This window comes from Ambystoma mexicanum, chromosome 4q (genome assembly GCF_040938575.1).
Source record: "Ambystoma mexicanum isolate Mex_15411 chromosome 4q, UKY_AmexF1_1, whole genome shotgun sequence".
Classification (NCBI taxonomy): domain Eukaryota; kingdom Metazoa; phylum Chordata; class Amphibia; order Caudata; family Ambystomatidae; genus Ambystoma; species Ambystoma mexicanum.
The window spans coordinates 1,182,002,503-1,182,024,143 of record NC_090928.1 but is presented as its reverse complement, the minus strand read 5'-3'; the positions used below and the strand labels follow the sequence as shown (position 1 = coordinate 1,182,024,143).

At 52.4% G+C, this 21,641-nt stretch overlaps 1 protein-coding gene across 1 annotated transcript in view; it reads left to right on the top strand.

Moving 5' to 3' along the window:
• The window catches only part of DNAH8 (dynein axonemal heavy chain 8), an 8,835,797-nt gene that overhangs the window by 8,778,630 nt on the left and 35,526 nt on the right, over positions 1-21,641 (top strand). The window lies entirely within an intron of this gene.

Sequence of the window (21,641 nt, the reverse complement as noted above, 5' to 3'; positions counted from 1 at the left end):
CCCTGGGCATCGGGCTCACCCCAGCAGAACGGGAACCAATGACTAAGATGTGCCTGATAACATGGGCAAAAAGAGCCATCCCCTACCTAGGGGTCCACATCCCGGCTGACCCAAGAGACACATACAAAGCCAATTTCCCCCGACTCTTTAAAGCATTGGAAGGCGACTTGAAACGCTGGGAGACCCAAGAAATCTCACTGCTTGGGCGCATCACTGCATGCAAAATGAACCTCCTTCCGAGGTTCCTGTACGCATGTGCCTCCCTACCAGTAGCGATCCCCACACCAAGTCTTCGAGGGATCCAGAGAAAAATGCTGAACTTTATCTGGAAAGGTAAGAAAGCGAGAATCCCTCTTAGAACTATGCTGGGGAGTTCCAAATTGGGAGGATTGGGGGTGTCAGACTTGCAGGCCTACAGAGTGGCAGCTCAATTGGCACAGGTCCAGGCATGGCAAAATACAACACACCGCCCTAGATGGGTAGAGTTGGAACAATCACAAGTGCCCCTACCCTTACGATTCCTACCACACATCCCGCCCCCCTTCAGGACACAATGGGGAGATATCCTGCTATCAACCAAACACACCCTTAGCTCCTGGTACTGGGCGCTAAAGCGAAAGGGAGTACCAAGAGGACTGAGCCCACGCTCCCCGGTCTTCCATAATCCAACGTTCGCACCTGGAACGAATCCTCACAATTTTCGTAACTGGATTAAGGGCGGGCTGGAGACCATAGACCAGCTGTATATGGGGGGGGAGACCTCTCACATTCGCCCAATGCAAGGAGAAATTCCAACTCCAGGAAAGGGACAGATTCACCTACATTCGATTACGCCACTGGTGCTCAACACCCCCAAACTCTGCAAGCAGCGACACGCCCTCCTACTGCCCTAGAACTCACTCTGGGAGACCTTCCAACCCGCGGTAGAGTATCCAACCTATACAGGCGCTTCCTAAGTGACTTCCTGACCACAAAGACCCACTGCATGGCCCAATGGGAGGCGGACCTGGGTCATCCAATAGAGGATCAAACCTGGGTGGACATATGGACTAGAACACACACCTCATCAACCTGCATTACCAATAGGGAATGTGCATACAAGATCACGCTGCGGTGGTACTATCCGCCCCTCCAACTTCACCATATGAACCCCCAGGTGGATCATTCTTGTTGGAGAGGATGCGGCCACCCAGGCTCCTTCTTCCACATGTGGTGGGCTTGCCCAAAGATCCAACAATTCTGGAAATCATGCCTGGGGTCCATCACACAAATTACCGGAACAACGATTCCCCTGGAACCAGAACAAGTCTTGCTGGGGGCTCCAATCCCCGAGATCTACCCGCACTCCGGGACCAGATCGAAACTACTAACTCACTGCCTACTAGCAGGGAAAACGGTGGTGGCCCGAGCTTGGAAAACCCCGGAAGGCCCTCACATAGCCCAATGGTGGACTAAACTTTGGGACATTCTGGTAGCGGAGAAGGTGACGGCAGCACAAGCGGGAACTCTCCATCGTTTCCAGAATGTTTGGGCCCCAGTGCTGGAATTCGACCAGCGCTTCCCCGCCCTGACCTATAAACCTATCCGGGCCCGCTGGATCCTGAAAAATCAAGAGATCCCTGAGGAAGAGACATAGACGCTGAGGCGCAAACTGGACAGCCCAGGAGGGAAGATGCCGCCTACAATGCCTAAGGGACGGAGGGACCAAAGGGAGGGGGGAGGGAGGAAACTCAGGGGGGATAGAGGACTGGGGATCAACATGCCTAAATAATCACTGCTTATAATGTTTGTAATTGTCATCCTGCCTTGATTTAAAATAAACAAAGTTAAAAAAAAAGCCTAATTTGAACCCTTCCCTTCCTTCAAATTTCCACCCTATCTCTCTTCTTTCCTTCTCCATGAAATTGCTAGAGTATCTGGTCACTCCCCTTTTCCGCTCATTTTTAGAGTATTCCCACTTTATGGACCCCTTCCAGTCAGGGTTTAGCCTGGCCGGAGCATGTAATCCGTTCTGGTATCTGTCATTGATGATCTGGTGCAGATCGTAGATCAGTGGGCATCAGTGCTCCGATCCTCCTACACCTCTCTGATGCATTTGATACCTTCAACCATGCTATTCTGATTCAGAGACTATCATCAGTGGGGTTATCTGGTCGTGTCCTCGACTGCTTTCTTTCCTTTCTCACTGATCAATCCCAATCTCTTCTTTCTCCTTACACTTTTTCCCCCCTTCCGCTGACCTGTGGGGTTCCCCAGGGTTCTACACTTTTCTCTCTCCTCTTTAAAGGTTATAGTCAGCTCCTGATCACTCTGATTCACTATTTTGGCTTTCAGTATTATTCGTATGCTGACGACACCCAGATCCTAATGCTGCTTGATCTGCCCCCCCCCCCTTTTACGGCCGAGCGCTGTCAACTATGCCTCGCCGCAATCTCTGCCTGGATGGACCACGACTGTCTTCAGCCTAATGGCGATAAGACCCTCCTGATGCCTCACCTTAGTCCTCCCCTTTCTGATTGCTTGAGGTGACGGACGTAGGAGTATATATATTTGTAGCCGTAACACACATAAATTCTGTTTATATGACTGCTTTCTTTCTCACTGACAGGACACACTTTGTCTCCAATGCCCTGCCCCCTATAGATAAGACCACACCCCTGTCAAGTATAGGGTCCCACAGGCTCCTTCCTATCTCCAGTCCTCTTCAACTTGTATATTAAATCCCTTGGACTCAACCCTTCCAAAACAGGATACCTCCTCATCGGCCACCCAAGGCATAAACCCGACCTCACCCACTGGATCCAAGAAGTTACCACGGACAACCCACACATATACTTCTCGACATCTGTCAAATCCCTTGGCTTCACCATCAACCCCCACCTTTACTTCACACACCACATAGCCGCTGTTACCAAACATGCAATCTACAACTACATTTCCTATGCAAAATCAGACATATCCTTCCCTGACTAGTCCACACTGCAGTCCAAGCACTGGTTCTCTCTAACTTTCCACCCACATTACACCCTCCCCGCCACCACCGCCCCCCTCACCCACAGAGGCCCCACCCACCTTCTCGTTTAAAACCATCCAAGAAAAAGACATGATCAACATCATGAAAAACATAAAACCCTCCAATTGCAAAGGCGACCCCTGTCCTGCCTCCATCATCAAAGACTGAGCAGACACCCTGGCGCCTTTCCTAACAGCCTTTGTCAACGCCTCCTTCACCACAGGGAGAGGCCCGCATGCCTTAAGGAAGCATGGGTCCGACCCCTCATAAAGAAACCCTCACTTGACCCCACCTCCCCTAATAACTACCGCCCCATCACCACTATCCCTTTCCTCCTCAAGATTCTAGACAAAGCAGCCTAACTGCAGGTCCAGCACTTCCTTGAAGAACAGAACCTCCTTGGACTGAGACAATCCGGCTTTCGCCCCAGGCACGGGACAGAGACTGCCCTACTCGACCTCAAAAAACAAATGGATGACGCAAGGGACCAAGGCAAACCTGTCCTGCTCCTTCTCCTGGATCTGTCGGCAGCCTTTGATCTTGTAGACCACGACATCCTCTGCCACCACCTCTCCTCCACAGCCAACTTCTCTCAAGAAGCCACCACATGGATCACCTCCTTCCTCCAAGGCAGGACCATGCAGGTCTTCTCTGACCTAGCCACGGCATCACCCTCCATCATGCTATGTGGGGTGCCCCAAGGCTCCTGCCTCTCCCCCACCCTCTATAACATCTTCACCCGCCCCCTCTTCCTCATCCTTGAAGCCATGGGCATCTCTTACACCAACTACGCCGATGATACACAGATCCTTCTCACTCTGACATGCGACTATGACACGGACTCTGCTCCCTCAACAACATTTACAACACAATCCAAATGTGGATGGCTATCAACGGCCTCTGCCTTAACTCCGACAAAACTGAGCTCCTACTCGTAGGCTCCCCTGACACCATCAAGAAACTTGACGCACAGTTTAGTCACTTCACTATTGACTCAATCAGGATCCCAGTACTAGACACAGTAAAAACACTAGGCGTCTACTTAGACTCCAACCTATCCATGACCAGACAAGTAAACGCCATCGCCTCCTCTGCTGCTTACCATGCAAAACTCCTTAACGCAATCAGACCTTATCTGTCAAAAGAAACATGCACTAACATAACCAGGGCCATAACTGGCTTGCGGCTTGATAACTGCAATATTCTCTTCCTAGGGACCTCCAACAAAAACCTTGAGAAGCTCCAAGTAATACAGAACAGTGCCCTGCGTGCTGCACAAGGCATTGCCAAGAGAGAGCACATCACCGCTGCCAGAAAACCATCCCACTGGCTCCCCATAAAGGAAAGGATCTTATTCAAAGCGCTAAGCATCACCCACAAATGTGTCCATCTTGCCGCCCCAATGTACCTTTCCCAGAGGATCCACCCGGTCTCCTCCGCAAGACCCACTAGGTCACTCTATGCCAGCATGCTCTCAGTACCCAGGGTAAAAAGAGCCAGAGCAGGGGGCTCCAGCTTCCCGTACCTCGCTGCCGTACACTGGAACACCCTCCCTAGCTCCCTGCGCTCTGAACCCTCACTGGCCGCCTTTCGGAAAGCCTTGAAAACGACCCTGTTCATCTAACAAACATATGGCCTAGCCCTCATGAATGTCATGTATGATGCATAATGTGGTATGACACCACCTATATCTGATCACAGGTCACTGCCTCACTGTAACCCAAGGCACAACCTGTACCCATTGTAACTAAGTTTTCCTTACAAGTAACAGTGCCACAATGCCCCTGGGCTGTCTGCGCGCTATATAAATCTAATAAATAAATAAATAAATAATCTGGGCTGTGAATACTCTTGTCACTGGACCTCCCAACAACACCCATGCCCCCCTGCAAGCCATGTAAAACACAGCAGCCAGACGCAACCTCCACCTACCCAAACATTCACACATCCCCCCTTTTCTTGCCCAGCTCTACTGGTTCCCATACCTCATAGGTACCTGCCTTCAAGAGACTGCATTGTATTTAAAGCCATCCTCCTCAAAACTCCAACTTAACTTCATGCCAAAACAAACCTATCACCCACAAAAATACGTATGAGGAGGTTGAAGAGGACATGTCAAACTCTGCAAAAGGCATTTCATAACAGCATGGCTGGTGTGGCAGAATTTGTAGTGGTACCTGTACCTCCCCAGGAGCAGCAAGAGGCAGTGGTTTTGTTGGAGATCGTATCTCTCTGTCACACAAACCATTTGAGCATTCTTTTAGAAAAGGATGTTTTAACAGCAGCAAAGAAGCTGTGGCTTAAGCCCCACTCCACCTTGGCTTCTAACACACATTTGGACACCAGGTTCAGGCAATTGGAAGGTGAAACTGTGCTGGTGGCCTCGCACATCTAACCATATTCTTTGGTGGCAGCTGTCGCCTCCTTGTATTCAAAGCCATCAGCAGGGTCTTCTTCCTCAGAAACCTCAGCTACAGCCTGCTTATCCAGAGAGGATACCATTCTGGAATCTTTTGATAAAAAGATTTATTTAAATGCAGGTCTGCACTTCAGGCAAGCCAATGAGGACGCATTGGTTGCTGCGGCCAACCATAAGCTATGGTAGGTAATAGGAGACTTCCTCACTGATCTGCCAGTAGACAAAAGCAGGTCTATCTGTGGTGAAGGTGATTGCCCAGGATATCCTCGAGGCATCAGTATCACACATCGATACAGCTAACAGGGCCAAGTGTCTGGCTACAGATATGAGAAAGTCGACATGGATGGCTGCCACAAAATTCACCACTGATGTGCAGGTCAGGATTCGCTTTTGACAGAATGGACCTGTTCCCTTCCTCAACAGATGAGGAAATGACTATGAAAAAATCAAGCTGCCGGGCAGCAAAATCATTTGCGATATTATCACAACCAGCGCCAAAACAATGTTCACGTTCCCAACAAAGCCTGAGCATAGGGTGGGTTTGGAGGATTCCGAGGTTTCCTGGACAAAGAGCAAGGCAACCAGACCGATCGCCCATTACACACTGTATGAAACAGCAATATACGTTGACCAAGCGATTTTTCTCGTCCCCCTCCGCATCACAAGCCTCAGATGCTAAAAAGCAATGAGGCCAGCATCCGGGTCCACGACACCCCTGTGGGGGGAAGATTAGCCTGGCATGCGTTAGTTTCGTAAAGCAAAAACAAAGAGGTGATGGCTGGAAGGTTTAGAATGAATCTTAACCACTGGCATTGCTTTGGCCAACATTCCAGACCATCATTCTTTGCCTGCCAAGCCATTACAGAAGGGGAAAGACGCAAATCAGGCTGGGCCCCACCCCAAAAGAGGCAGTCCAGCCCGAACTGCTAGGTCACATCCCTTCTCCACGAGACCACAAGCATCCCCAAACATGTTTCAGACTTGTTGGGCCTCATCAGTGAGGAGTAGCTTGGGTCTCTAGACGCAGCAGGCACGGGACCCACGTCTGGGCATACCCGTCCCACTCCCATCCCACCCCGTTTAACTTCTAAGGATGCCCAGTGCACATTCCCTATACTTACACCCTTTGTTTTTGATTTCTTTAACCTTTCTTTATTGGCATGGTGAGAGAACCGACACTCAACACAATATACAGTATAACAAGGGTATCAGATACATCAATGGTAATGCAATATATGGGAAATGCCAGCAAAGGACAGATGCACAATAGTTCGGATTTATGTGGCGCAACAATGGGTTAGTTTACTTCACCAGGAGGGGGTGAGGATAGTAGTTCTAAGTCATCTTTGTTATTCAGATAGGTGCAAAATTCCGTCCATACATTCTTGGATCGAGAGGTCAGCGGGAGGGTATTGATATAGTCCTTCTCACACGCTTGAGTCCAGGTGAGGGCCCCCAACCACATCTCAAACTAAGGGGGGGATCGGCGCTTCCAACATTGTAATATGCATTTTCTGGCTACTATGGTGGCAACATTCAGAAACCTAGACACCTTCCTCAATTCGGGGATATCCCACAAGCTGAACAGTATAGCTAGGGGTTCCGGAGGGATATGGGACGCTGTGATGTCCGAGAGAGCGTCAATTATAGCTTTCCAGAATGGGCCCAGCGCATCACAAGACCAGAACATATGAGTGTGATCTGCAGCAGGAGACTTACATTTAGAGCAGGTGCGAGCCTGGGTGTGTGCAAACCTATCCAGTCTTTGCGGTGTGTAGTATAATCTATTCAGGAGCTTGTATTGTATACACCCATGTCTGCCATTCAGAGAGGTGGTTCGGGTGTGTATGCACATTTTATCCCACACTGCATCAGTGATGGGGAGGCCCAGCTCCTCACTCCACGTATCACGTGCCTTGAGTGGCACGTCCGTAGGGTCGGCCATCAGCAATTTGTACTGCGAGGACACTATCCCTCTAGCTCCAGCCGAGTTGGATATGTAGTGAATCTCAGGCGAGTCTGGGGGCTCATCAGGGTATGAGGGCCACCAGGCGCGGAACACTGCCCTCAACCTATAGTATTGTAGTAGTTCAACGCAGTACCCAGGTGTCCGGGGCGCCAGGTCTGCGGAGTGATAAACTTCCCATTGGGGTAGCCCAAGTCGTGCCAGTGTTTCATGAAGAATTTATCATGTGTAGGGCTGATGCCAGGGAACTGCCAAATGGGCATCCATTTGTAGTATGGGTGGTGGCTGGGTTGTGTCTGCAGGATATATTTCCAGGCCCTGATAGTGGTTGCTACAGGGTCGGCCGGGGCGTCGGCATGAAATGTATGATGGAGTATGAGAGAGAGGGTGTTGACACACTTGCTTGCTAGTTTCTCGAGCTTCACATGCGGGGGGGTCGGAGAACGCGTACCAGTATGTGGCGTGTTGGGCCTGCGCGGCTGTCCAGTATTTAGCGAAGTCGGGGGCGGTGAAACCCCCGTTTCCATAGGGAAGAGTCATGTGCTGCCATTTCTTACGAACCGCGCCATAAAAATTGGGCACATGCAGTGTGCAGGTTCCTGAAATATCGCTTTCCGTGCCAGATCGGCACATTAGTGAAGACGTAGAGTAATTTAGGGACCATAATCATTTTGATTAGAGATAGTCTACCCGAGAGGCAGAGTGGAAGACTGCGCCATTTCAACATTTGAGCCTCAGCAAGCTGCGCCGCAGCCACGTAGTTGTCAGCCAACAGTGAAGCTTTAGTGAGGGACACATGCACTCCAAGTTATCTGATGCCCCTCGGTGACCATCGGAGGGGGAATTCGCAGGGCGGTTGTGTAGTGGACGGGGTGAGCGGGAAGATTTCAGATTTGGTGTAGTTTATGGTAAAGCCCAAGAAAGTGCCAATTTTGGTTATGTCTCTCAATATCGGGTCCAGGTGGGCAGCCGGGTCTCTAATATATGGAAGCACGTCGTCAGCATATAGTGAAATGATCTCGGGAGTATCACGAAGACGTATACCTTTGCGCGTGTGTTTGTCCCTAACTTTGTCAGCCATGGGTTCTATAGCGAGCGCAAAGAGTATTGGGGAGAAACGGGCAGCCCTGACGGGTACCTCTGGGGAGAGCAAAGGGGACCGAGGCCCTGGAGTTGACTAGGACTCTGGCTGCGGGTCTTGTGTAGAGAAGTTTGATGTACGATCTCATGCGTGGACCAATACCCATTTTGTGGAGCACCGCCCACATATATTGCCATGACACCATATCAAACGCCTTCTGGGCATCAAAGAGTGACCGCCACGGCATGTGTGTTGGGGTCAATTCTAGCCAAAACATTGAACAGGCGTCGGATATTGAGGGCGGTGGATCTGCCGGGTAAAAAGCCACTCTGGTCGGGATGAACTAAGTGAGGCATAATGGGGAGAAACCTATTGGCAATAATCTTGGCAAATATTTTCGTGTCAGGGTTAATCAGGGAAAGGGGTCTATAGGAGCCACATTCGTCCAACGGTTTACCCGGCTTGGGTAGTACAGTTATAAGCGCCTCGAGCATGGATTGGGGTAGGATGTTAAACTCTATGGATTTGTTCCACACCTCCAGGAGTCTGGGTGCCAGAATGGCTACATGTTCCCGATAAAACTCCGAGGTTAGGCCATCCGAGCCTGGTGCGTTGCCCCTAGGGCAGTTTGAGATGACCGTGGTTATCTCATCGAGGGTGATAGGAGCTTCAAGTAGGTCGCTAGTCGCGCGGGAGAGGAGGGTCAGATTCATGTCCCCGCCCCATATGATGGGAATACCAATATATTTCAGAAGCGTGGTGGTGATGGCATCAAAGAAATCAGGGGCGTCAAAGTTAGGGGCATATGTGTTCACTAGGAGGCATTGCATATTAGCGAGTGAGCAATGAAGGATCACGTATCTGCCCTCGGGGTCAATGTGGCTGGAACGCAGGGAAAACTGGACTGACTTATGGATTAAAGTTAGGACCCCCCTGGACTGGGTGGAGTACTTCGTATAGTATCTATTGTTGCCCCACGTGGGGGCGAGCCATGTTGCTAGGCGCCCAAGGGCATGGGTTTCTTGGAGAAAGAGGATTTTGGTGCCATGCCGCTGGGCATAGGCAGTTATCCTGCGGGCCTTAGTGAAATTGCTCAGACCACGGATGTTCCATGTCATAATGTTTAGAGCCATAGTGCCACATTATGGAACATCCCAGTGGTAGTATTCATTAGCTTTCCACCTTTTGCATTTGCCGTGTGCACAGTTATGTTGAGTCGAAGTCATGTATCTCTCAGCCATGTTTTTAACTGTTAACCCAGCTCCAACTTCGCGACCCCCCACCCTCACTGCCCAACCCCAACATGCAGTGCAGATCTCCCACCCCAGAACACACAAGTCGCCCTTTGGGCTTGCTCCAAACGGGAAGCAAAGGTCATAGGACCAGATCCAACGTGGATAGGGCCACATCCCAGCCCAACAGGGGCCAGTCATTAAAAGGAACAAAATGAAATTGAAAGCAAACATTGCAACTGCAACGGGGGGCGCTGGTGCCGTGCGTCCGGCATCTGGAACTTGGTGCGGGGCAGCGTATGCTGTCCCGAATGTGTTGCTACGGTAAACGGGTATCACAGACAGCCTCTGAGACCAGAGAGTGCCCTCTGGTTGGTTGACATCACAGGAAAGAGTAGGACACAGGGATAGCTCCGAGAACCAAGTGAGGGCGAAGGCAAAGTAAACAGTTTAGGAGCTAGCCTGTGGCCCGCATACCTATGATAAGAGGCCGCATTTGCTGAGTGGACACGGTGAGGTTGTCATCAACACATCATAAGGCAAGGATCAGTGGACACATTATAACATCGTGGGCTGTGCCGCCTATGGCGCGTGGTCGCCTCGCGGTGCAGGAAGAGGTATATGTAGCTCAATGGACTTCGTCTGGGACAGTGAAGAAAAAGATCTTGCCATCGTGAGTGATCTTTAGCCATGCCGGGAACAAGATGGCATAGGGGACGTTGCGCTCCCTGATCAGCTTCTTGACGCCTATGAATTGGCGCCTCTCCTGCTGCACTGCCAGCGAGAAGTCCGGGAAGATTCTGATGGTATGGGCCTCCAATCGCAGGTCTCCCTTTTCCCGTGACAGGCGGAGGATGAGATCTCTGTAGCGGTAGTTGAGTATCTTGGCGATAATGGGTCTGGGGATGTCACCGGGTCTGAGGCGCGGCGATAGAGCCCGGTGAGCCCGCTCGACTGTGAAATATGGTGAGAGGGCAGGGTTATCCAGCAGGTATTTAAGTAGTTTCTCCACTGCGTCTTCCATCCGCCCCTTGAGGGCATTCTCGGGGATCCCGATGATGCGCAGGTTGTCCCTACGAGAGCGAGATTCCAAATAGTCACATTTCGCCTTGATACTTTTCATGTCACGCGTTAGGGAGGCCAGAGTGTCTTGGAGCGCGTGAATACCATCTTCGTTTACCGAAGGCAGGGACCGACAGGAACAACCATAGTGTCTCTTGTGCCGGCAGGCGCCACAAGGCGGCTGGGGGGCCACCGCAGATAGCAGAGAGTTACTGGCAGAGCAGCAAAGCTGTGAAGGCTGGTGTGCCCGGCTTCCACATATGTTCAGGTTGCATGGGGGGCCAGCGGGATCTGTCTCGGGGGGCCTGTGCGGAGGCGACGACAATGCCAGCGGGAAAGTGGGGTTGTTGGCACCCTCAGGCGGGAGAAGTCCAGGCGTAGCGCAGGCTCATAGGAAGGATGCGTGGAAATGGAGCAATCACAGGGCATGGCCTGGTTTAGGGATGTCAATTCGATGCCCCAATGTCAGCGGCCCGCTCAGGCCCCCCAGGGCCGGCAGCAGCACGGTACTGATGGAGTGTGCAATGCAAGGCACGCCGTAGCAGCTGGGGGGGGCAGTCGAATAGTTTGTCAGGTAGGCGGGCAGGCCGCAAACAGTACGGTAACCATGCGGGGGGTCCGAGGCACAAGGGCCCCTCACTGACGCTCGCAAGGGCCAGGCGCCGAGGGCCACAGGTGGGATACTGTCAGGTGCAGCAGGGGGATCTCGGATCCGTTCGGGAGTCCTCAGGGACCCGGTCGATGTAAAGGGAACGGTCACGGCCCAGAGAGAGGCTCGGGTGCAGGTGGGACACCTCCTTCCGGCAGTTCTGGCGCCCAGCAGGGGCCCGCAAAGATGCCCGCAGCGGGCACAGGCTTCGCCGCCCATGCACTCCAGCCCCCGCTCACCTGGTCCGCCGCGGCCACGGGGCGAATAAATCCTCTGTGTTGTCGGCGCCAGGGGAGGCCGCGAAGATCGATGACGCAGCAGGAAACATTCACAGCACCGCCTGCCAACGGGGGGCCTGGCCGACGACTCTCCGCGTGTCGCGCCATCTGCAGCGGGTCTCCCCAGGGCAGAGGGGGGGATTCGGGAGTCAGGCAGGCCAGGCGGAGGTGCCGGATGTTAGGCAACCGCCGGGGATGGGTGGAATGCGAGGCCCAACTCCAACAAAGGTGCCAGCCGGGTCCCGGGAGGACCGATCGAGTCCAAAATTGCACAAAATGTCCAGTGCAGTGGCAAAAGCAGCACGGCAAGCCGATGGTCCTTCACAATGTCAGGGACCGCAGATGTGAGCAGATGAACGCTGAGGGCGCAAGGAGCTGAAAAGCTAGGCAGCCATCTTGGGCTGCTCCACAGCGCCACCCCATCACTTACACCCTTTGTTGACCTCTGATCCCCTGATTTTAGTTTAGTTTCTTGCAGAAAACAATACATCCTTCCCTGCACTCCTAAGCTCCTGGGATGACTAAGGAGCCTCTGACCTCACATCCCCCATGTGTGCTGACTGACACTGCATAATGTTGTGCTTTTGTACCCCGTCTCCCTTTACTCCCTTATCCCCAACATGCAACAAACAAATCAATAACATTAAACACAGTTGTCTTACAACCCCTGAGATTTGTGAGACTCCCTCTCCCCTTTACAGGGTCACTTGGGAATGGATCCCACAGCACCATGCTGGCATTCAGAGACAATCTTGCTGTGTCCAATACCAGCTGCCCTGATGTTGCCGCCTGTCTTCCAAGGTAAAGCTATCCGACGCATTTTGAGCAGGTTGGTGTTCAGTTGGTTGAATTCAATGCTCTCTATTTTGTCTTTAATAGTGACCACCCTCTCCCTCGGGTCTGTGAGGGAGGTCCGAATGTTGTTTCGTAGTGCTCTGACGTCAGCCAGATTGCCTCCCACATCCTCCTTTGAGGAGAACCGCGATATGTTCACCTCCATTGGGAAGCTTGCCATCTTGTCCCTGCCATTAGGAATGCACACAAATTATTTGAGGAGAGTGAGTGGTTGCTCCCATATTCCTAGAGCTGTCAAGCTTGTTTACATTACATAAGGTTACTGCTTAATTGAATCCTTTTTAGAACATATTGTATGTATTTTCTTTTTGTTGCATTTCTTTTTGTACTCGTGAAAGGTTTGTAATGAACCCTATACAATACATTTAAAAAATGTAATTGAAAAACGAACCTTCAGATAGTAACACGTCCCTCTGGAGCTAGTCACATTGTTGCAGCTGGCTTCCACACTTGCAGGCAGAGCCCTGGGTGCTGCAGTCCCAGGGAGATTTGTTTTGAAGGTAGGACCCCCAGATGGTGTTAGGGACCTCTGGCAAAGCAGGATGTGGCCAAGGGGGGAAAACGTGTTATTGAAAAACAAACCTCCCGACAGTCATGTCCCTCTGGGAGCCAATCACAGAGTTCCAGGTAGCTGCCACACCTGAAGACCGAGTCCTGGGTGTTGTAGGCCCAGGGAGATTTCATTTTGTTTGCAGGACCCTCAGATGGTGCGCATGGTCAGCTCTATTCCTTCCCACCGCCGCCCTATCTTACTCGTATCACCCCACGTTTGCCCTCACCCATCCTTTCTCAAACCTCTCTGTCCCCACCCATCCTGTCTTCACCACTCTATCCCCACTCACCCAGCCCTCTTTATCCCACTACTCCACCCACCCTTTTTTACCCCTCTGCCTCCCAACCATCTACCCTTCATTAGCAGTCTACCTCAACCACCCATCCTACTTTACCCATCTACCCCCACCCACATACCATTCTTTACCCCTCACCCAACCTCCTTTGCTCTTCTACTCGTACCCACACAACCTTCTTTACCCCACTGCCCCCACCCACCCTTCCTCACCCACTACCCCTCACCCACCCACCCTGACATACACAGTAGGTGTCTGAGGATAGAGGAAATGTGGGTGGGTGGATGGGATATATCCCTACCTCTACCCCAGCGACCCACCCTTCCCTCCTCTCTCTACACCCAATGACCCTTCATCACCCCTCCATGCCACCCTTCCTCTTCTCCCTCCTGCCACACTCCCTTCCCTTCACCCCACCAACCCTTCCTCACCTTTCTCAGCGAACACCCACCCACCCAACCTCACCTCATTCCACACCACCCACCCTTCCTCTGCTCGCTCTACCCCCCACCCTTCCTCACCTTGCTCCACACCACCCACCCTTCCTCACCTCGCTCCACCTCACCCACCACCCCCTTCCTCACCTCCCTCCACCACACCTACTATTGCTCACCTCCATCCACCCCACTCACCCTTGCTCACTTCCCTCCAGCCCACGCACTAACCCCTCCACACCCCTCGCTATCTCCACCCATTCTTTGACACACCTATCATCACCCACTCTTCGCCATCCCTCTCTATCTCACCACCCACCTTTCACCACCCCTCTCTGTCCCACCCACTACTCCATAGCCTTCTCTATAACTCTCACACACCCACTCTTCCGCACCCCTTTCTACCCCTTCCTACCCTTCCTCATCCAGCCCTAACCCTACACTTCCTCACCCCTTTCTACTCACTCGCCTTTGCTCACCCCTCTCTGCTCCCACCCTACCTCACTCCTCTCCCCATACTTCTCTCCCCATTCTACCCCAACCTTACCCCAATCTGCACCACACAACCAACACGAAACTACCCATACCTCCCCTATCCCACCGACCCTACCTCACCTCTCCTTATTCCAAACAGCCTAGCCACGCTATCTCACCACTACCTACCCCCACTTATACTAGCTCATCCATGCCAACCATGCTCACATGCCTAACCCCTTTGACCTTAGCTCACCACTACCCCCCACACCCTAGCTCCCCCTAAAACCACCATGCTTACCTTAACATTTGAACTGCCATGTAACATTAGTAATACTCATAGTGAAATGACATTGGACAATACAGTGAAGTCTTTACACTTTGTCTATTAGTACTCTTATGTCCCATCCCCTTTCCTCCATACTGTATGGGTGTCCCTCGCTAGGGACGGGAGACAGGACCTTTTTCACCAGAAAAAAACCTTCTTCCCCTTTAAATTTAGAGGCGCGCTGGGGGGCATTCCAGGGAACATGCGCTCCCCTGACTCCGCCCACCGGTGCCACTCCTCAGTTCCCTTTTCTGAGTCAACGGGAACGGGCCGATTTCACCAGTGCTCCTGAGTTTGGATTCGGCCATGTAATACCACCCGGTCTTCCACGGATACTTCTTTGATCTTTTTGTCAATCCGGCGCAACACTCCTCGCATGTCGACTTCAGTGGGCTTCAGCAGGTGTCCAGCCTGCGAGGGGCTCTTCCCTACATCTGATCCCCACGCTCTTTGCCTTCTCTGCCTTGGCCCCAACGAAAGCTGTGGAGGTTGTACCGCGTGCAACACACTTACTCCACGCGCATTGAAGAACAGGCTAGCTCATTGGAGGAAGCCCTTCAAAAGGTCGCCTCCAGAGGACTTGAAGGACTTCGTCAGACATAGATCAAGGCCTAAGGGAGGTTGGCTGTATTCCATTGCACCCCAGTAAGGGCGACTCCTTCTCAAGGAAACGCCCGAGTGGGAGGAACCTTTCAAGTTCTCGCACCAGCACACGTACCAAGGCTAGTCCATTTACCGGCCGTATGGCTGAGGGGTGATCAGATCCTTCTGGGGTCAGTGCGGAGGGACCGCAAGGTTCTTTTACTGGCTGTACACCCGAGGGGCGACACCCTAATACCGGACTAATGTCCAAATGGGCGCCTGCACGCAGCACTACCGGCTACACTGCCGAGGGCAACACGCTTTCCAAGCCCCGGCCTGAGGTGAAGGGTAGGTTTCATGCTCCACCGCCAAGAGTCTTGGAAGAGGCCGGGCCCAGTGAGCTAGGCACCACGACTTTGACACATGGCACGCAGCTCGAAAAAATGGCCGCCGCGCCAGATAAAATGGCCGCTCGTCCAATGCCGCTCCTAGGAACGGAGCAGGTGGGAGAAAGAGTTAAAAGGTGGGACTGGTGTCAACCAGGTACGTGGCCTACAGTTTATCCATCAGCAGCGCAGGGCAGGTTTCCCCTGCAACCGAGACCTGCCACTCCACCTCCTGCTGCCCCTGCCGGCTCCTCCGATTCCGGCTCCCCTACCTCCCACAGTGCAGGCGGTTCCACACCAGCCTCCACAGCAGCCACGGCTCCGGTTTCTACACCACAGCCTATGGTGCCCAGTACTCCTCCACCCGCCCGGACCAGCCGGACACCCTGGAGGACACAGACGAGGAGGAGGACCCTGACACGCTGTCCTCAGTCAAGGCCTTCCAGGAATGGCTTGCCGGTTTGGCAGAATACTTGGGGCTTCCTCAACCCGAGGTCAAACAACCGGAGGAAGGGGTTTTGGCTGACGTCCTCACTCTATGCCCAAGGCTAGAACGGTGATCCTGATGCAGAAGGATGTTGCTGCCTTGGCCAAGAAGGGGTGGCTCAAGCCACACTCAGCCCAGCCTGTCAATCGTGCCTCAACACCAATTATAGGCAAATGGAGGGGGATCCACTCTTGCTGTCGGCTCACCCTCAACCACACTCTTTGGTGATCGCTGCGGCATCACTCTACTCGAAGCCTCAGTCGTCCTCGGCCACCTCATCCTCTGTGCTGCAAAATTTTGGAGGCGTAAAGTAAGAAGCTGTACTGCAACGCCTCTCTACATCTGCGTCAATCCAACACGAATGGCATGCTAGCAGCCTTTAACCAGAGACTTTAGCGGGAAATAGCTGATTTCTTTCCAGAGCTCCTGGTGCATGCTTCAAGGCAGGGCGAGCAAAGGCCAATCCGGTGGCGCAGGACATCATGGAGTCTACCGTGGCCCACATCGATACCTCTGGCCGGGCCATATGCATCGCCACGGACAAGAGAAGGACTGCCTGGCTTCGTGCTACTAAGTTTACCCCAGATGTCCAGGAACGTATATTGGACCTTCCATTCGAGGGTAGTGAGCTCTTTCACTCCACCACCGATGAGGAATTAGATAAAAAGAAGAAGTCTTTATCCTTACGAACGCCATGCCTAAGGCGTACACCCAATCGCATCAACGCACCGATAAGGGGCGGGCATTCGGCGGGTTCTGGGGCTTCCAAGAACACAGGTCGAGACAACCTTACCGCTCTCCGAGTCAGCACCAGCGCAAACAACAAAAGGGGGGGCAAGGGCTTTTTCTAGTCCCCCTCCTCCGCAACGGCCTCAGAGGGAAAGAAGCCATGACGGGTCTCTTCGGGTCCACGTGTCTCTGGTGGGGGGCAGGCTTGGCTTTCACGTACAGTTTTGGTGCCAGTACTTTGCGGACCCCTGGATCCTCTCTGTAGTATCCACGGGGTTCCGCTTACCGGTCCCTCCCTCTCCTCTCTCCTCCCCTACACTCCCACAGATTGTGACAGCAACTGTGTTGGCAGAAATTTGGTCGCTCGTCGAGAGCCAGCCAGTGGAGGAAGTCCCAGCCTCCCAGCGGGGATTGGGCTTCTAATCCAGGATTTACACCATACAGAAGAAGAACCAGGCTGGCCTGAGAGTTGTGTTGGACCTCTCCACCCTCACCCTTTCCCTCCCTCTTCAGAAATTCAAGATGGTTATGCCAGCACTCATTGCGGAGACACTGGACAAGGGAGACTGGATGTGCTCCCTGGATCTGAAGGACGCTTATCTACACGCCCCGATTTGGCAGCCGTATCGCTGCTTTCTACACTTCAGGATCATGGGATGCCATTTCCAATACAAGGTGCTACCCTTTGGCCTCAACTCAGCCCCCAGGGTATTTACCAGGCTCATGAATACAGTGGCAGCCCTCCTCAGGGCCCAGGACCACCACTTCTACCCGTACCTGGGTGACTGGCTTGTCAGGGCGGGATCTCCGAAGGCAGTTCACCAGTCTTCCTCTGCGCTTATGACCACACTCCAAGACTTGGGGTTTATGATCAACCTCAAGAAGTCTCAGTTGCAACCTACGCAGAGCCTGACCTTCCTGGGCCTCATCTGGGACACGAGCTGCAAGAGAGTCTTTCCCTCTGAGGACAAGATCACAGCCATCAAGAGGGCCACTACTCACTTCCTTACCCAAGCAGGGACCACGGCCTGGTGGTACCAACGCTTATTGGGTATCATGGCAACGGCCCGTCTGGCCGTACCCCACACGAGACTAAAGATGAGGAGAGTACTGCTGCACTTTGCAGCCTCATGGAATCAAGAGAAGGTCTCCCAAGCAGAGCCGGTCATCATTCCTCCTTCTCTCCATTCGGACCTCACATGGTGGTCCAGGGACTGCAACCTGCGCAGGGGCAAGCCACAGTGTCTGGAGTCTGAATCCGGCAGGAGCTGAAAGCCATCTGGCTAGCTCTCAAAGCTTTCCTTCTGCTTATTAGTGGCAAGATCATCCTCATACAGACCGACAATTTCACCAGCATGTACTATACAAAAAAGCAGGGGGTACCAGGTCCTCTCCACTATGCAGCCTAGCCATCAGCATGTGGGAATGGGCCCTGGAGAACAACATCTCCCTCACGGCTGTCCTCCTTCTGGGGGAGTCCAACCTGGAGGCGGACAGGCTCTGCAGACTGGGAGCGGACAATTACGAGTGACAATTGAATGACCAGGTCCTGCTGGAGATCTTCAACAAATGGGGGCATCCTCAAGTGGATATCTTTGCCTTCTGGGACAACAAGAAGTGCTAACAGTTTGCATCCTGGCAGGGGCAGGGCCCCGGCTCCCTGGCCAACGCATTCCAGATACAGTGGATCGGCATGTCAGCGTACGCCTTCCCTCCCACATCCCTGGTCCACAGGGTGATATGCAAGATAAAGGAATCTTACCACCTCAGCATCATTCTGATAGCTCCATGGTGGCCAGCGAGACCGTGGTTCTCCGAGCTTCTCAGCCTATCAGACAAGCCACCCATTCAACTACCAATGGGCCAGCTCATCTTATGGTGCAGCAGGGGGGCAGGGTCATGCACCCAGCTCCACACAAATTAGCCCTTGCTGCGTGTTTCCTGAGCAGGTCACGCTGAAGCACCTGCGCCTTTCTCAGGCTAACCTACAAATCATTCAGGGTGTCCGGAGCAAGGCTACTAGGAGCCAGTACAAGAGTAAATGGACTAGGTTCTGTCATTGGGCAGACTCTAAAGAGATCGACCCCTTTACATGCACTGTGGATGATGTACTCTCATTTTCGGCACACCTTGCTCACTCAGGCATGCAGGTGGACACATGCCGCACCTATTTGACAGCCATAGGGGCCTACAGAAATTCGGAAGAGGAGGTCTTCTCTTCCAACCCTGTGGTCATGCTACATTTGGCAGGGCTCGCCCGGTTCTACCCGCCCATCAAAAAACCACACCCCGTGTGGGACCTCAATGTTGTGTTGGGCGCCTTGGCTTACAAACCGTTCGAGCCAATGGCGTCTGCTGACATCAGGCTAGTCACCATTAAAACAGCTCTGTTGGTGGGCCTCCCTTCTGCTCACTGGGTCAGCGAGATCCAGACACTAGTGGTCCTGAGAACGCACTTCACGTTCCTACCCAACGTAGCCAACGCTTTCCATCTAAATGAGGAGATAGTCTTGCCTACGTTTTTGGCCGACCCTAAGGATGAGGCTCAGAGGATATTGCACTGTCTGGATGTCAGACACTCTCTGAAATTCTATCTGGACAGGACCAAGGACTTCCGCAAGTCGGACTCCCTGTTTGTCACCTTTGGAGGGTCAAGGCCCGGTTATCAGGCTTCCAAGGCCACTATAGCAAGGTGAATGGTTTCACCCATCAAGGAGGCCTATGAGGGGCAGCACAAGCCACTTCCAGCTAACATGCAAGCCCACGCTGTCAGAGCCAAGGCCACGGCCATTGCATTACAGTGGCATGTCCCGTGGCAAGTCATCAGCAGGGCGGCCACCTAGGCATCCCCTTCAGCTTTCTGTAAGCACTACTGTTTGGACGCCGCCTCTAGGTTAGACCTAGCTTTTGGACAGGCGATTCTAAGGGATCTGTTTGCTTAAGGAGGGTCTCCTCTCCACCCTGGGGCTACCTTCAGTTGTAATTGCCCATACAGTATGGGGGAAAGGGGATGGGATGTAAGAGTAATTAATAGTTACTCAGCATGGTGACTGACATACTCTTAGTCCATAGTCTCCTTTCCTCCATACGTCCCACCATCCTCCCCCCTAATAATACTGATGTCATTAGGCAATGTTAAAGATTGCCGATGGGTCAATGGGGACTGAGGAGTGGTGCCAGTGGGTGGAGTCAGGGGAGCACATGCTCCCAGGACCGCTCCCCCACGTGCCTCTAAATTTAAAGGGGAAGAAGGTTTTTTCTGGTGAGAAAGGTTCCGTCTCCCGTCCCTAGTGAGGGAAACCCATACAGTATGGTGGAAAGGGGACTATGGACTAAGAGTACGTTAGTCACTACGGTAACTATTAATTAATTTTGTATGTCTGCAAGCACTAATTTGCTGTTTGGCAATGCTGGCAATGCTGGCTAAGCATAACACACAAGCATTTACTGTTTCTTACCTATATATGTAACATGCAATAAACAACTGCAAACGCCAAACTTATCAGCTTTGCCAATGCTTGTTTTAAACTGCAAAGTTTGGTAACTTCGATTCACATTCACGTAGTCTTCCTAAATGTTACACTTGCGGCCGTGCTCTCATTCATATGTGGCAGTACAACAGATACCAGACTTATGCTTTCGAATGAAGAGGCCCACATGGATTCCAACCAGTCTAAACTCTTCTTTATTTCAAACTAAACTTCCCCTTATCTTCCCGTCACTTCCCTCTGCTCTCAGGTCCCACCCCCACCCTAACGCCGCCTTCCATACAACAATGTGGATTTAATTGCAGTTTGAACTAGACAACCTTCCCCCTTTTTAAACACTTAGGGCCTCATTACACGGTAGGCGGTAGGGGTTTACCGGTACCGGTAAGGGCACCGGTACCGGTAAACCCCTATCGCCTTACTACGAGTTCCCTTTGCGGGACACGACTTTAATGGCTGGATTTACCAGCCGTTAAAGTAGGGTGCCGCAAAGGGACCTCGTAGCTAATTACGGTACCGCAATTTGCGGTACCGTAATTAGCACCTTCCCCATTCCCATTATGCCCTATGGGGGCAAAAATGGGAATGGGGAAGAGCCTTGGTGAGCCCGCTCACCTTGGAGTAGGGCGGTAATTCCGCCATCCACCAAGGCGGGCACGGTAAAATACCGGCTGCAACCATGGCGCTAATAGCGCCATGGTTACCGCCTACCGTGTAATGAGGCCCTTAGTCTGGTGTTAGCCCATCTCCTCAATTAGTTTTATGGGTTTAGTCTTTGCCCGCAGAGGGCGGTTTACCCTTGTCAGTTCTGTGCTTTGGAGAGGGGATCCATTTGTCGTCCACTCACCCTCATCATCGGCGACCTCCTCGCCTGAGACTTCCTCATCTCCCCATTAGGGGTCATCAGAATCTTCTCTGACTCACGTGTCTTCCAGGTCTTCTGGTTCCTCCTCTGAGGCTTTCCAGGGTGTTGCTTTACCGTAGCATTCTGTGAAGTGTAACATGTTTCTTGTGATATTTCAACCCTTCCTCATCCACTGCCATAATCATGGTGCCTTTCACCTTTTTGACTTGGAGGATTAGGTGCAAAGCGATAGTCTTCCTTTCTCTTCTGAGTTTACCGTAGCAGTACTCTGTCACCTTCTTCAAAGCTATGTGCACCCTCTCCTCTCCTCTCACCAGCCATAACTTTAATTTTGTATATCTCTCCTGCGTCCCTGGTCCTGATCTCTTCCTTTTCTGGTGTGATGTTGCCCTCCGGGCAGTCGTGTCCGTAGCTTACAGCCAAACAAGAGGTCTGCCAGGCATTTGTCCATGGTGCTGTGGGGAG